This window comes from Lupinus angustifolius, chromosome LG14, assembly GCF_001865875.1.
Source record: "Lupinus angustifolius cultivar Tanjil chromosome LG14, LupAngTanjil_v1.0, whole genome shotgun sequence".
Taxonomy (NCBI): domain Eukaryota; kingdom Viridiplantae; phylum Streptophyta; class Magnoliopsida; order Fabales; family Fabaceae; genus Lupinus; species Lupinus angustifolius.
Genome location: NC_032022.1, coordinates 8198450 through 8214123, shown reverse-complemented (window position 1 = coordinate 8214123; position 15674 = coordinate 8198450).

Below are 15674 nucleotides of genomic sequence, written 5' to 3'. Positions count from 1 at the left end.
GTCTCCTCAAGAATTTGTTAATATTTAGTTTTATGTTTATTGTTATTTGTTTATATTCACTTTAAACAAAAACCAATTAAAATATGTTCAAATCTATTATTTGTGCATTGACATGTTTATATGATTCATTTTATTAGGCAATTCCTTGATGTTCGACATAACCATATACTATACTAGAATTGAATATTGAAAGAGGTGTAAATTGTAAAATAGTAAAGTGTTATCAATAAATTTATTTGTTGAAAACACCTTTTAATATACAAAAGTGATGAAACTAACTTACTAACTTTTATTTATTGTTATTTACTTTCCGCATTTTATTTATTCTTTAATACCAACATTCCTTAAGGAAGAAGTTTGGTTTGTTAATAAAATGAACCCGAAAGGGAGTAAATAAATAAAAGGTCACTAAATTTATTATTCTTTTGTTCTTTATTTATTTATTTGTATCTAACAACTAATTATTCATCACTTTTATATATTAGAATACCATTAAACCGATGTTGGAATTTATTCCATAAAATCGAGATGGTATTCAAAGGTACTTAATAATTATGTAATAGGTAATTGCTTCGATACCATTATACCGGCGTTAGAATTTATTCTAACAAAGCCGAGATGGGGCAAAAAAGGAATGACATATTCACATGATTACTAAGAAAGTATGTTGTAAGTGGAATATTCTTGAAACCTTTATACCGGCATTAGAATTTATTTCACAACAAAGCTGAGATGGCGAACAAAGAATAAAACCGAGTTCTCTTACTTACAAAAAGGACATAATGAAAATGAGAGTATTAATCTTTCAACAAATTGACACTGCTGTCAGGACGATTTGTTGAGAGGAGAAAACTCCCAACTAAAATAAACACCGAATAACGCTTTCAACACTAACTCAAATCAACAGAAGATTTCACTCACAAATTTCTAAGAAAATGTGAAATTTTGAAAAGTAAGATTCTAAACCAATGAGAAAAAACCTGTTTTTATACAAAAACTATTTTCTATTAGATCTAATTGATTATCTAAACTCGTGATCGATTACCGACTAGCTAAAAACAAGACACCTGATGGAAATAATTGATTATTACTTTGGTAATCGATTATTGATGTAAAGAGATCAAAATCTTTAGCTACTAGAACTTTGAATAATCAATTATTACAATACATAATCGATTATCAGATTTCGTGGTTAGATAATTGATTATCATTTCATGGTAATCGATTAGTAGAGTATAAAAGTAGTTTCTTTAATATGAAATGAAACTCCTACATGATGTATGTATATGAAATGCATGATTTTAAAATAAATACTATTTTATGCAATAAAATCATGTATGATCAATGTAATGAATGAACACTATCAAATCATTTATGGACTAATGAAATGCCTCATTTTAAGTAAGTCATTTTTAGGCATTGTGAGACTTTCATCCTAGATTCACATAACCTAGACTCAATCTAAGCAATCATCTTAGGACTTCTATAAAACATAAAAGTTTTCCCTAAGTCTATGATGACTTTGAGTCTTGGCATGTTATTTTTAGAGTAGTCTTCATCTTCAAGCTTTCATATAGTCATTGTCTTCTTAAAGTCCTTGTCTTCATCAAAACCATGTAAGTCTATCACAGTTGCAACCTTTTGACTCCTATTAAAATTCCAATCTCCTTCTTTTTGATGTTGACAAACTTTGAATAATTTCACTTGTTTGATAAGCTTGATGACGATCAACTTGATGTTTTGCTATGGTTGTGAAATTATAAGCACTACTCCCCCTCACTTTGTTCTCTCCCCCTCAATCCATGCCTGAGGTATTGTGGGTAGCAAAATTCATTCTCCCCCTTTGCTTAGGTTTGTGGAAGCATCAAAATACAACCTACAAAATTCAAACAACACTTTCTCCCCCTTTTGGCATGATTAAAAAGTAATGATATAGTATGAATAACAAAGCTAAAAAGTAAGGAAAGATTTTAACAATTGTGTACTCACTTAGACAAATCAGAAGCTGTATGATTGATCAACCAGTTAAAAAATTGAACAAATGCACAAATTTACTTCAAATAATATATTATTCATTGATAATAATCGATTATTCATTGATAATAATCGATTATTCATTGATAATAATCGATTATTTTGTAGAATAATAAAAAAAATTCATGGTTTAGGGACATGCAATTTTCATGATAATTGTAAGCATAATGCTATCCATTTTGCATATAGAACATATAGAATAACCAGGTAGATAGTATATGATAAACGCTAATACACACGAGACATTCATAAAGACAAAATGCTAGAAATTCAAGAAATTGCAAATGAAAACCATAAAACGAGAAAATAAGAGGTTCAACGAATTACATCCATAGAGTGATATGTAATTCAAGTTTAAACATAACAAAACCTAAGTTCAGAACACAACAAGCTCAAAAATACACACATACACCTAGATTGTAATCTAACTAGGACAAGCTAGACATTCCTTAGGTAGACTAGTATTGAGGTGGTGGTGGTGTGTCTCCATGAGATTCGATTATAGATAGAAACTGAGCCCATATGATGCTTTGTTTTCCAGGGTCCTGGTCATTTGAGTCATCTTCCTCTTCCTCATAAGTAAGGTCAAAGCCAACACTAAAACATCCACTTAGTATCGTATATGTATATTCCCATTTTGTGGATCAAATTATCACTCACTAAGTGATGTTGAGAGTTTACATTCATTATCTCCACATTGGATGTATCCATCCCAAGATGATCAATCATACGAGAAATAAAGATCCCATATGCAAGCAGTCTAGACGAAGATGAGGCAATCCCAGACATGACCTTGAGAATCTCAACTGGCCAGTTAACCATAATACCTTCTTTAATAACAAACTTCAACTTAAGGTCGTTGATGGTGGATTGAGCATGGTTGGGGTTCCTCTGAACTAAAATATATGCCAGTAGGTAGTGTAGCAATCTGTTCTCAATTGAAAATGCACCAACTTTCGTAGCCTCTCCTTGAACATGAAAGTGTGGTCCTCTAAGGCAAGATTTATATATTTCCTCTATGTCGTATAAGTCCCATTACTCATCATGACAATCACCTAGAGGATCACCGTCACTTATAAGTCCTTCGAAATTCATAAATAAATCAACATCTAAATTTAACAACCTTCCCTTGACCAAACTCTCATATACACCATCCTTATACTGAAAATTAGCATAGAAATCCTTATATTGTTTGGATAGTGGATGGACCACCAATTTCTGAAGTTTTGTAGCGTTTTGTAGCATTTTGTAGTGAGCTTGACACGATGTGTTCATTCATCACTCATTATTACATAAAGAATATGGACTAATCGATTAAATAATCAATTTTTCGAATTGGAACTTAGGGTTTCCAAAATGCGGGAAATTTGGAAATTTTGGATTTTGAAGAAATTTGATTGATTTGAGTGTAGAGGTGGTAGATAGGAGAGAAGGGGTTGCACAAATTTGAACTTAGTACACTTAATTTGCAGAAATTTTAGAAAGAGGCAAAGATTTGAGGATTTAGGGTTTATGCGAATTTACTGTTGATTGAGTATTTCAATTTATTTTACTACTGTTGGTAATCGATTATTTGCAGGAGATAATCGATTATTTCTATGAGAATTTTCCAGATTTAAAAACAAAATTCTCCTAGGTAATCGATTAATTCAGTTAATAATTGATTATTTTGAAATTAATTTTTCCAGGTTTACATTTGGTTTCTTCAAGTAATCGATTATAACATGTCACAGTAAATTACTTGCATTAATAACATATATTTAAGTGCCTTTTGTGTGGTTATAGGTGGATGCTAAGTTACTATTGGTATAAGCCTATCGTAGGAGTCTAAGACACTAACAATCAAGAAAAACAATCATGAACACAATTATTTACAAGAATCAAGCATTCAAATCAAGTAACATATAAGCATATATTAGAGGCATGACAAAGTCATGTACAAAAACTTTTAGCATGCTAACTTAGATATGATTCATCAAGAATTCTGAGTTCTATGCGTAGAACAAAGAATGTATCCCTTGGAATGGGCTTGGTGAAAATATTGGCTAGTTTCTCTAGCAATAGGGGCGTATGTTTCGTCATAATATATACCTTCTTCTTGAGTATAACCTTGAGCTACTAATCTTGCTTTGTTTTTTTATTATCAAGTCTGATTCATCCAATTTGTTATGAAAGATCCATTTTGTGCCAAAGATAGGATGATCACTTGGCTTAGGGACCAAGTCCCATACATTGTTTCACTCAAACTGGTTTAGCTCTTCTTGCACAATTATATCCCAGTTTCCATGTTCTAAGGCCTCATCAACATTTTTTGGCTCAACTTGTGAAACAAAAGAAACAAAATTGAAAATATTACGTAAAGAGTTTCAGGTTACCACTCTCTTAGAAATGTCACCTATTACTTTGTTGATCGGGTGGTCTATCTTTGTCTTCCAAGCTATAGGCATATCCTGATGATCTTGACTTACTTCATGATCATTTTGTACAATATGTTCTGTTTCATTACGTTTTGTATACACATCTTGTAAAGCATCTGAAATGTCATCATAAACAAACCTTCTCTTCTCTTTTGGAGAAGATTCGTCAAAATGTACAAAAATAGATTCTTCTACATGTATAATATGTTTATTATAAACTCTATACACTTTACTATGTGCAGAGTAACCAAGAAATATACCCTCACCAGCTTTTGAGACAAACTTTCCTAATTGATCTTTTCCATTATTATGTATAAAATATTTACAACCAAAAGCATGAAGATATGAAATATTTGGTTTACAACCTTTTAATAATTCATATGGTGTTTTAGAAAGTGAAGGTCTAAGTTGTATTCTATTGATCACATAACACACAATATGCACCACATCGACCCAAAAATATTTTTGAACCATGCTCTCATGTAATATAGTCCTAGCCAACTCCTCTAAGACTTGATTCTTCCTCTCAACAACTCCATTTTGTTGAGGGTTTCAAGGAGCAGAATAATGGTGTTGGATACCATGTTTCTCGCAAAATTTATAAAACGGGTGGTTTTCAAATTCACCACCATGGTCACAACGAATAAACAAAATTTTATGATTAAATTGGGTTTGGAGTTCTTTGGAAAGATTCTTAAAATATTTAAAGTTATTACTTTTCAAGGCAAGAAATAATTTCCATGTAAATCTAGAAAAGCCATCAACTATTATGAGCACGTAGTAGCTACCACCAAAACTCATAACCTGTGAGGGTCCAAAAACTCCATTTGTAGTAATTCCAATGGCCTAGTTGTGGACAATATAACTTTTGAAGAGATCGAGTTTTTGACTTGCTTTCACTTTTGACAAGTGTCGCAAAAGTCATTTGTTTTAAAATTCAGTTTTGGTAGCCCAACTACTTAGTCCTTAGATGACACTTTTTCTAGATGTTTTAAGTGGATATGTGCTACTCGCCGATGCCAAACCCAAATATCACTTTCTTTCTAAATAAAGCATTTTGAATACCAAGAAGTGATATCTTCTAAGTCAATCGTATAAATGTTGTTAATTCTATGACCAATGAATTTAATCTTATTATGTATGCTATTGCAAATTATACAACACTTAGAATCGAAAGATACGTTGTTACCTCGATCGCACAAATGGCTTATGCTTAGCAAGATATGCTCCAACCCTTTTATGTAAAGGATGGTGTCAATAGTATCTTGTGAATCATTTCCTATCTTTCTGACTCAAAGTATTTTTCCTTGATTGTTAATGGTGTATGTGACATAGCCCTTTTATTTGAATGATAGTTCAAGGATTTTTTAGCTATCATCTATCATATGCCTTGAACAAATGCTGTCAAGATACCAATGTTGTCTATGTGTTTGGAGGCATATCTACAAAACAAAATCACTTGATAATTTTAGGTAACCAATTTATGTTGAGTCCCTTTTTGTTAGTAACCAAGGGAGATATGTTCAGTGTGTTTTCTTTTTTTTTCCGATTAAGTAAGTGAACTCGATTTTATTCATTGTTCGTCATCTCGACTTTGTTGAAATAAATTCCAACGTCGGTATAATGTTTTCAAGAATATTCAAGTTACAACTTACCACTAGGAACTCTATGTCTTTTTATATGAATGGATGTATGGCCATAAATTCCACAATAAAAACAAGTAGGCAAGTTATTTTGATGTATGTTATGATTATGAGCTACATGCTTTTTATATAACCTCCTTTTTTAGCTTGTTTATAACATACACTAGTCTGATTACCTACATTAATTCTTGCTTGTTTCTTTAATTCTTCATGTAGTTCAACAAAGGCATTATAGAGTTCATCATATGTAGGTGAATTTTAAAAACTATATGAATATGAAATTGTTTCAAAATATTGTACCTCACTAGATTTTCCTTGCTCATTCGAGTTGTAAGAATATTGAATGTTGGCCATGAGGCACAACTTTACCGTTTCTTCCTCCTCTGAGGTGCTCAATGTTGACTTCTCTTTGGGATCATTCCATACAATGTAAGCCTTCTTCAATTTGAAGTCCCAATTATTATTCATGTGTTTCTCAACCTTTTTAAGATAGTTTGGGAATTGATATCTCATATGCCCCTCTTTTCCGCATTCAGGGAAAGTGAAACGTTACTTATCTTTTCTGGTTGAGTCTTTTGCCTCTTTTCGTTGAAACATTTTCAACCCACCTTTCCTCTTGAGGAACTTGCTGAATTTTCGTACTATAAGTGTTAAGGTTTCATCATCAGAATCGAAATCATCAAGTCTCTCTTCTTGGCTTTGTGATGTAGAGGCTTTTAGATAACTGCCCTTCTTATTTTTATCCAATTCCTCATGCAATGTCAACTGACCCAACTCCATTTCATGTTCTTGGAGTTTTCTAAAAAGTGTAGCGAGTGTGATAGAATCACAGTCCTTTGACTCCATGATGGCCGTCACCTTGGATTGCCAATTCTTGTCAAGACATCTCAACACATTATTTGTTAGTTCACCTTTGGCAAAAGATTTATGCAGTGCAACTAAATGATTAACTATATGAGTAAACATTTTCTGCATATCACTAATAGACACATTAGGAATCATTCTAAACAACTCATACTCATGTATTAAGGCATTTAGTCATGCACGCTTGACTTTTCTAGTGCCTTCGTGTGTTAATTGCATGGTATCCCATATTTCCTTAGAACTACTATACTGTGAGACTCTAACGAACTCGTCATATGAAAGCACAGACGTGATGATGTTATTCGCTTTTAAATTGTGCTGGATTTTTCGGTTTTCATCATTCCTTCATAGGCTTTTAGGTTTTTTCTTTAGTCTCACCTTCAACTAGGTGTAGCGGAATGTTGGAACCATTGACTACGGCCTCATGAATATCTGTTTCAATAGCTTCAAAGAATATACTCATGCGAAACTTCTAGTAGGCGTAATCCTCGCCACTAGAAATTGAAGGACGGTAGATGGATGTGCCATCACCGTCAAAAGGGTTACTAGAGCCATGATATTTGCCTAGGATGAAAGATCTAAGTGGTTAAGCTAGAACGGTCATACAAACTCTGACGTCACTTGTTGGGTAAACACAGAGTAAAACACACGTAGAGGAGAGGTGAATAGGTGTAGCGGTTCACTAAAGCTGTTTTTCAGTTAGTCGCAAATATTAAAAAAATAGTCAAGGATAATTGATTATCACACAGAGTATCGATTATTTGCACAGTAATCAATTATTATCAGACAATAATCAAATATTCTGATTCTTGAAATCTTGAATGATAAACTTTCTTGCAAAACACGTTTTACCAAAAACAATCTTCAGAGATTTAAATTACATAATGATAGTATATCAAATGCTAAATAAAAAATATGCAGATCAAGAGTCAATTAAGCAACATAAAGAGATAAAAAGATTGAAGAGTGCGCCAAAGCATTTTATCCTAGTTCGTTGGTGGGTCCACGTACAAACTACATACGGGCCTCACTTCCTGATCTCAAAATATTTTCTTCATTATGGAATCAAATGTATTTTACAATCACACTTCCAATAATTTTACAAATGCTCATTTCTTGGCCCTAGAGTCTCTTACGTCGGTTTGACCTCTAACCTGTCTCTTAGGATAGTCAACACCTACTTGCGATATATCCCCAACCATAGATCACTCCCAATCAAGAGCTTTGTAAAGTGTGAAGATAAAACACCAAACCTTAGCTAGATTCTAACTATAATTCTCAACAACCTTGAGAATATCAATTTACTTAGCTAAAGAAAAATAAATTTGAGTAATACGCACCATGAATGTGCTAATACAACAGTAAACTCAGAACTAAACCTAATGACATAAATCTCATACGAACCCTAGATTCTAATGAAGATTAATGCAAGGTTTTGTGAATATGCACTCTAATGAAAATAATATGAAAATTCAATCACTTATCTCTCATCAAATTCAAAGAAACATTAACACAAATCAATAGAAGATTTCGCTTAGAGAATTCTAAGAAAATATGCAATTTTGAAAACTAAGATTCTAAACCAATGAGAAGAAAAACGTTTTTTATACAAAATTGTTTTCTTTTAGATCTAATCGATTATCTAAACTCGTAACCGATTATCGACTCGCTAAAAATAAGATATCTGATGGAAATAATTGATTATTACTTTGGTAATTGATTATTGATGGGAAGAGATTAAAATCGTTAGCGACTGGAACTCTAAATAATCGGTTATTGCAATACCTAATCGATTATGAGATTCCATGACTAGATAATTGGTTATCACTTCATGTTAATTGATTAATAGAGTTGAAGTGTAAGTTTCATTGATGTGCAATGAACCTCCTACATGATGTATATGTATGCAATGCATGATTTTGAAATAAGTACTATTTTATGAAACAAAATCTTGTATTATCAATGCAATGCATGAACACTATTTAATCATGTACATATGAATGAAATGTCTCATTTTAAGTAAGTCATTTTTAGGCCTTGTGAGACTTTCATTCTAGGTTCACATAACCTAGACTCAATCTAAGAAATCATCTTAGGACTTCTATAAAATATAATTTTTTCCCCTAAGTCTTTGATGACCTTAAGTCTTGCCATGTTGTTTGTAGAGTTGTCTTCATCTTCAAGCTTTCATATATTTATTGTCTTCTTAAAGTCAATCACACTTGCAACTTTTGACTCCTATTGCAATGTCATTCATGAGCACATTGCTCGTATGGGTATTGCATCATTCGGTGATATGTTTGTTCAATGATAGTTTGTATTTAGGTTCTCTTTCGGTATAGAGATATTTTCTGCATAATAAGGTTAATGGTTTAATTCTACACTTAAATTTGTTCATGTGGGTCTCATAAAGTATAGTAGGACCAGTTGAAAATCGACATGTATAGATCACCTTCATGTGATTTACACACTGCACATTTCTTGACTTATCTACGTCGTTTAGTTTTGTTAACATTAGTGATCATTGATGAGTTTAGTTATGATTATTATAATGAAAGTCGCTTTGGTTCTATATATTAATATATCTAATGAACGAAAAATGGATATATCTAAGGTTTATAATGCAATATTTCTTGAGCTCATAAAGTTTAACAGTTTGTAAAATTACATATGTGACGAGGGGGATATTGTTAGAAATTTTAGGTCACATGTGTAATTTTTAAATGTGTTAGGGACATTATTATTATTAACCAAATTAAAGTGATATAATTCAAATAAGATTTATGGCTACGAAAATAATTGTTATAAAAATTATTGTATAGTATTAAAAGTCTTATTTCTATTTCAAAGTTATGGTGCGTAGACCTCCCAAAGGAAACAGAGTCGTGCAAACGTTTCCTCGAGCCTGACGGAGATGGGGACAAAATAAAAATAAGATAATTTTGGAGAATCACTCTTCATGGAAGATTGTGAATTTAAAGGGGCATCACTATTCATGAAAGAGCATGCACTTCTTATAAATAAGTGTTATGGTCCCTAGTTGTAGACACACAAGACAATACAAATAAATCAATTATCTCCATCCCATTAGAAGAGGAACTAAGGCTAAGGGTGGTCTACAATTGGAAGACCAAAGAACCTATATGTTTGTTGAAAGCTAATTTTGAGGAAGGAAGGTTTAGGTTTTCCCTTTCTTATTTCAGTGTGTTTTCTTTTTTTTTCCAATTACGTAAGTGAACTCGGTTTTATTCTTTGTTCGCCATCTCGACTTTGTTGAAATAAATTCCAACGTCGGTATAATGGTTTCTAGAATATTCCAGTTACAACTTAATTTTAATTATCATGTGAATAAGTTATTCCTTTTTTTCCCCATCTCGGCTTTGTTAGAATAAATTCCAATGCCGATACAATGATATCGAAGCAATCCCCTATTACATAATTATTAAGTACCTTTGAATACCATCTCGGTTTTGTGGAATAAATTCCAATACTGGTTTAATGGTATTCTAATGTACAAAAGTGATGAATAGTTAGTTGTTAGAAACAAATAAATAAATAAATAAAGAACAAAAGAATAATAAAGTTAAGTGACCTTTATTATTTACTCCCTTTCGGGTTCCTTTTATTAACAAACCAAACTTCTTCCTTAAGGAAGGTTGGTATTAAAGAATAAATAAATGGTGGAATGTAAATAACAATAAATAAAAGTTAGTAAGTTAGCTTCATCACTTTTGTATATTAAAAGGTGTTTTCAACATAAAAATTTATTGATAACACTTTACTATATTAAAATTTACACCTCTCTCAAGATTCAATTGTAGAATAGTATAGGGTTATGTCGAACCACAAGGAATTGCCTAATAGAATCAATCATATGAACATGTCAATGCACAAATAATGAGTTAAACATATTTTGGTTTTGATTTGAATTGAATTTCATATAAACAATTGACAAGAAACATAAACTAAATATTAACAAATTCTTGAGGAGACAAGATCATTTTGAATAAGGAAAATCATTTTGAATAAAGAAAATATTTCTCAACTTCTTATGATTTTGAACTACTTAGACAAGTTCTTATGTTTTACTTTGATTAACTCCAAACACCAAGTTCTAAAATCCTCCTTTTAGTGTATGTTCTAAAATGGTAGAATGATAATCACTTATATTTATTACTAAACAATATTACATCAACAAGAGACTAGGTTGTCACACCCTAATCTTGGCTACTCTAATATTGAAGTAGTAATGAATATAAGATCTTAAGAAAAGTATGCTTAACTTGGCAAATAAACTAATTAGTACAACTACTTCTTAGTTTATTTGTTAAGTGTTTGAGACAAGTAATTTTTATAACTTGAAATCAGTTTTTAGGTGATCAATCTAAAAAGAGCATTAACAATTTCTCAAACAAATAAAATTAACCAAAGCAGGGCGCTCAACTGCCCTGTTTGGCAGCTAAGGTGCTCACCATTGGCCTCTATGAAGAGCCACTTTGGCCCCAACTTGACCCCTATGGTGGGCTAGGTTACATGCATGGTGACTCCTCCTCCTTCTTGTCATAGCCTTATGTCATCCATGAGGTCATGTTCTTGGCCTTCAAGCAAAGAAAAAGTAGGATGTTCCATGAGTTGACCTAGCAATCATTTTCTGGTGGGCCAGGCGCTCAGCTGACCTGGTGCCACGCACAACTGTCTATGTGAGCAGCTCAACTAACCTGGTCCCACATTCAGTTGCCTACTTCAGCAGCTCAGCTGACCTGTTCCACGCTCAGCTACCTGCTTGAGCAGCTCAGCTAACCTGGTTCCAGTTGGGCGTGGACCTGACTGTCCTGGCTTGGTGCTTAGCTGACCTGGTCTGATGCTTAGCTGATCTGGCCTGGTGCTTGGTGCTTGGTGCTTGGCTGACCTAGCCTGGTGCTTGGCTGACCTGACCTGGTGCTTGACTGACCTGGCCTGGTGCTTGTTGCTTGGCTGGACAACTTTGTGCTTGATTTTTTCATGGTGAAACAACCTTTTTTTCTTTCGTTTGTTACATGATTTTTGTTGGTTGCTTGGCACTTTTGGGCTGTTTTCTTTAAGTTAAGGTCAGCATTTTATTTTTGCAAGTTGCTTGGCCTACCTTATCTTAGGCTATATATCATGCCATGCTTTAACTTGATTACTTTTTAGCAATCCATTTTGAGCTTTTGTCTTGAACTTTGGCTTGAATTCTTGTCCATCTTTGAATTTATTCTTTAATATTCAATTTCCTACAAAACTCAAAGAAAACATGGACAAGAATTAATAAAGAACTAATTTATTCAATCATGCAAAATTCACCTAAAAAGTGTTAATTTAAGTTGGTTTTCTACAATTTGCATAGGATAAGTGCCATAAAATGATGGTGAAAAGTGTATAGTTTTTGCACTTATCAATGTTCTACATGGACATCCATTTGGATACAAGAAAAAGGACACGTACGATCATTCTCTCTGAAAATATAAAGGTATATTTCCGCTATATACATATATATTCTTCTTGATGATTTGACATGGATGATCCTAACTATACGAGGATAGAATTCATTGTCTTTAGTATTCATCATTTAGTAAATTCCCCATTTATTAAAGATTTTTCCAACAATTTACCTAGATCTATATCCAAGTCACCTCCTCTTTCTCTCATCTACATTTGACGCGACCTCTTTTTTTGTTGAACACAAACTACACGACTTAAGAAGTGATAAGAACACAATTCTGACCTCTCCCTAATGGTTGCAGTTGTCACTAGGTTTTTTAGGCTAAAACGTAGAAAACTCTCTTTGATGCTCAAATTAGATAATATGGTCTTTAAACCAAGATTCTAAGCTCAGAGGTGGATTATGGATTAGTGAAGATATTCCCACCCCGTTTGCATGTATTAAAATGGTATCCTCATTATTTGCATGAACATTTATACATTTAATTTACTTTATTAAACAATTAACTATAATAAAATAATATTTTATTTTATTTTGTGACTAATAAAAGTTCATTTTGATTATATGTATCCCTAAATACAATAGGAAAATGAAAAAAATTAATTTTGAGCAAAAAGTGGATTGTTGTTCGTTAGTATATTTGTTTGATTTTTATTTATTTTCATTTTATAAGATAGTTTAGCAATTATTAGGTGTCTATAAACTTGAAGAGAGTGAGACAAAAAACACTAATATTTGCACCATATCTCACACCTTAAATGGTAGTTTTTTATTATTTGTTAAATATTATACACTTTGAGAGAGTGAATTAGTAGTAATATATCAGTACTACATCTTAGATCAATTAGATATTTTTATATTAATTATATTTTATCCGCTCTAAGAGAATGAACCAATAGCACTAATATCCATACTACATCTCAATTTAATATAATTATTGGTTTACCCACTTCATGTGAATGATAAAACAGAACTATTGTTCGCACCATATCTCATCTGAAAGAGATATTGTTTTTTAATTACTTGTCTACCCGCTTCAAATGAGTAAGGCAACAACACTAATGTTCGCACCACATCTCAATTTAAATGGATTTTTTATTATTAAATATTTGTTTGCCCTCTTCAAATAGTGAGGCAATAAACTCATATCTGCACCATATTTCAACCAAATGGATAAAATTTTACTGTTAATTACATGCCTATTCGCTTCAAATGAGTGAGATAGTAACACAAATGTTCGTATTATATTGAGTTATTATTTATTTATATTTTATTTTTAGTATTATATTGTTTTTATCTATATTTTTCTCATTTGAAATTAGGAGTAAAACAATGAATATTTGGTAATTTTTATAGCGTTGAATCCTTTACCCATTACATAATTGTGACGAAGGTAGACAAAATGTTAATGAGACAAAAAGTGAAATAAGTGACACAAGTGCAAAATGTTAGAAAGGTCTTACTCCTGAGTTCGTGAAAATTAAATTGTGTTAAATTTTCAACTTCAAATGTGTATAAAATCTTCCTTTTGTAAATTGTTTGAGCGTGACTATTTTCAACAATGTATAGTTTGTCTAAATGATTGTTCTTTATGCATACTTTAACATCAAAGTATTAATAATAAATAAGTTACGACCTATTTAATTGTGATAACTGTGTTTTGTATTTTCTGTGTTTTCTACCTTTAGAAGTTAATATCCATGTTTAATTGTGTTATTACTAAATCTCTGAATTGAGAACAAATAATTGTATAAGTTGTACCCAATTTAGTCATGATAACTCGGTTCTAGACAACATATACTTTCCTACTTCAAAAATTAATCCTAAAATAATTTTGCAATGCTTCTTTTTGTTATAAGTAAAGATAAAGTTATTGATTCCCTAAAGATAAATTCATCCTAAAGTTAATCATTGTTTTTATTTTGAATTTTATTATTATTTTAGATTGATGCATTCATATACTTGCAATATTAAAATTGGTTTTTGAGGAGTACATGTACAATATTAACATTTATACCTGCATTTGTATAATCATTGATTTATTGAAAGTATGATTATAGAAAGTATTTGATTCTAAAATATCTCACCTCTATGTTCTCTATATAAAATTATAAATATAAGGACTTCTTTTTGCATCATATTTTTTTGGGATTACGTTTATAAGTACCATATAAAGTTAAGGATTTTTTTAGCATATCTCTTGAATGACTATGTTTTATTTTAGAATGATGTTCATTGTTTATAAATATTTGAATATATTTTTAGCATTCAAATATAGTACAATTAAATGTTATTTTATTTGATTATGTTTTAGCTAATAATCATTGTATGAAAATAACTCATAAATTAAAGATCCATTTCTATTATTTGGAAGATATATTTTTCTATACAATTGTGATATTTTATTAGACATATTTTCCTATTAAAACTGTCACTTTTATAATATACATATTTGAATTAATATGTTAATCTTTTGAATTAAGTTTATTCATTTGCATTATTAAATTCATATGCTGTGGAGAACTCAATGTATTAACAATGCGACACTGTTTACCTTAAAAAATGATATTTTGAAGAATAATTATTGTGATATTTGCGAGAAATGTTTTATAGAGACTCTGTTACAAAAAATCAAAATTACCTTTAGAAATAATTCAAACAAGCATAAATCAAATATCTATTACTTTTGAAAAGAAGGTTGAGAATAACTTTTGACAAAAATATCATCTTCCAAATCTAAGTGTCAAAATTAAAAAGTGTCTAATTTTGTAATTAGACCGATTCATTCAATACATATATAGCCAAGTCATATATTGGTAATAGATAGTAGATTGTTGTAATTATATTATATAAAATTAATCACGAATATAAAGTAAAAACAAATGTAACAGAATAGTTAGGAGTTTATTTTTTTAAGTCCGAATAAATAATATAAACGAACATTAATGATTAAGTAGTTAATGTTAATTGTTGAAGTCGCTAAAAAGTCAAAGTATCAATTTCTAATTGCTTGGAAAACTTATTATTAGATATAAATTGGAGGTAATTAATTCCTCAAGTGAATTCCAAAGTATCAATGACAAAAGACAAAAGATTGAAATTTGAATAGATAATCGTAAATTTCACAAAATCAATTCCAAAATGATTGTATATATGAAATTTGAGTAAAGGTCATGTTAAACCATAACTTCACAATTTAAAGTGAAAAAAACTCAAATCATACCAAGAAATTCCAAATTTCATGGAAGCATTACA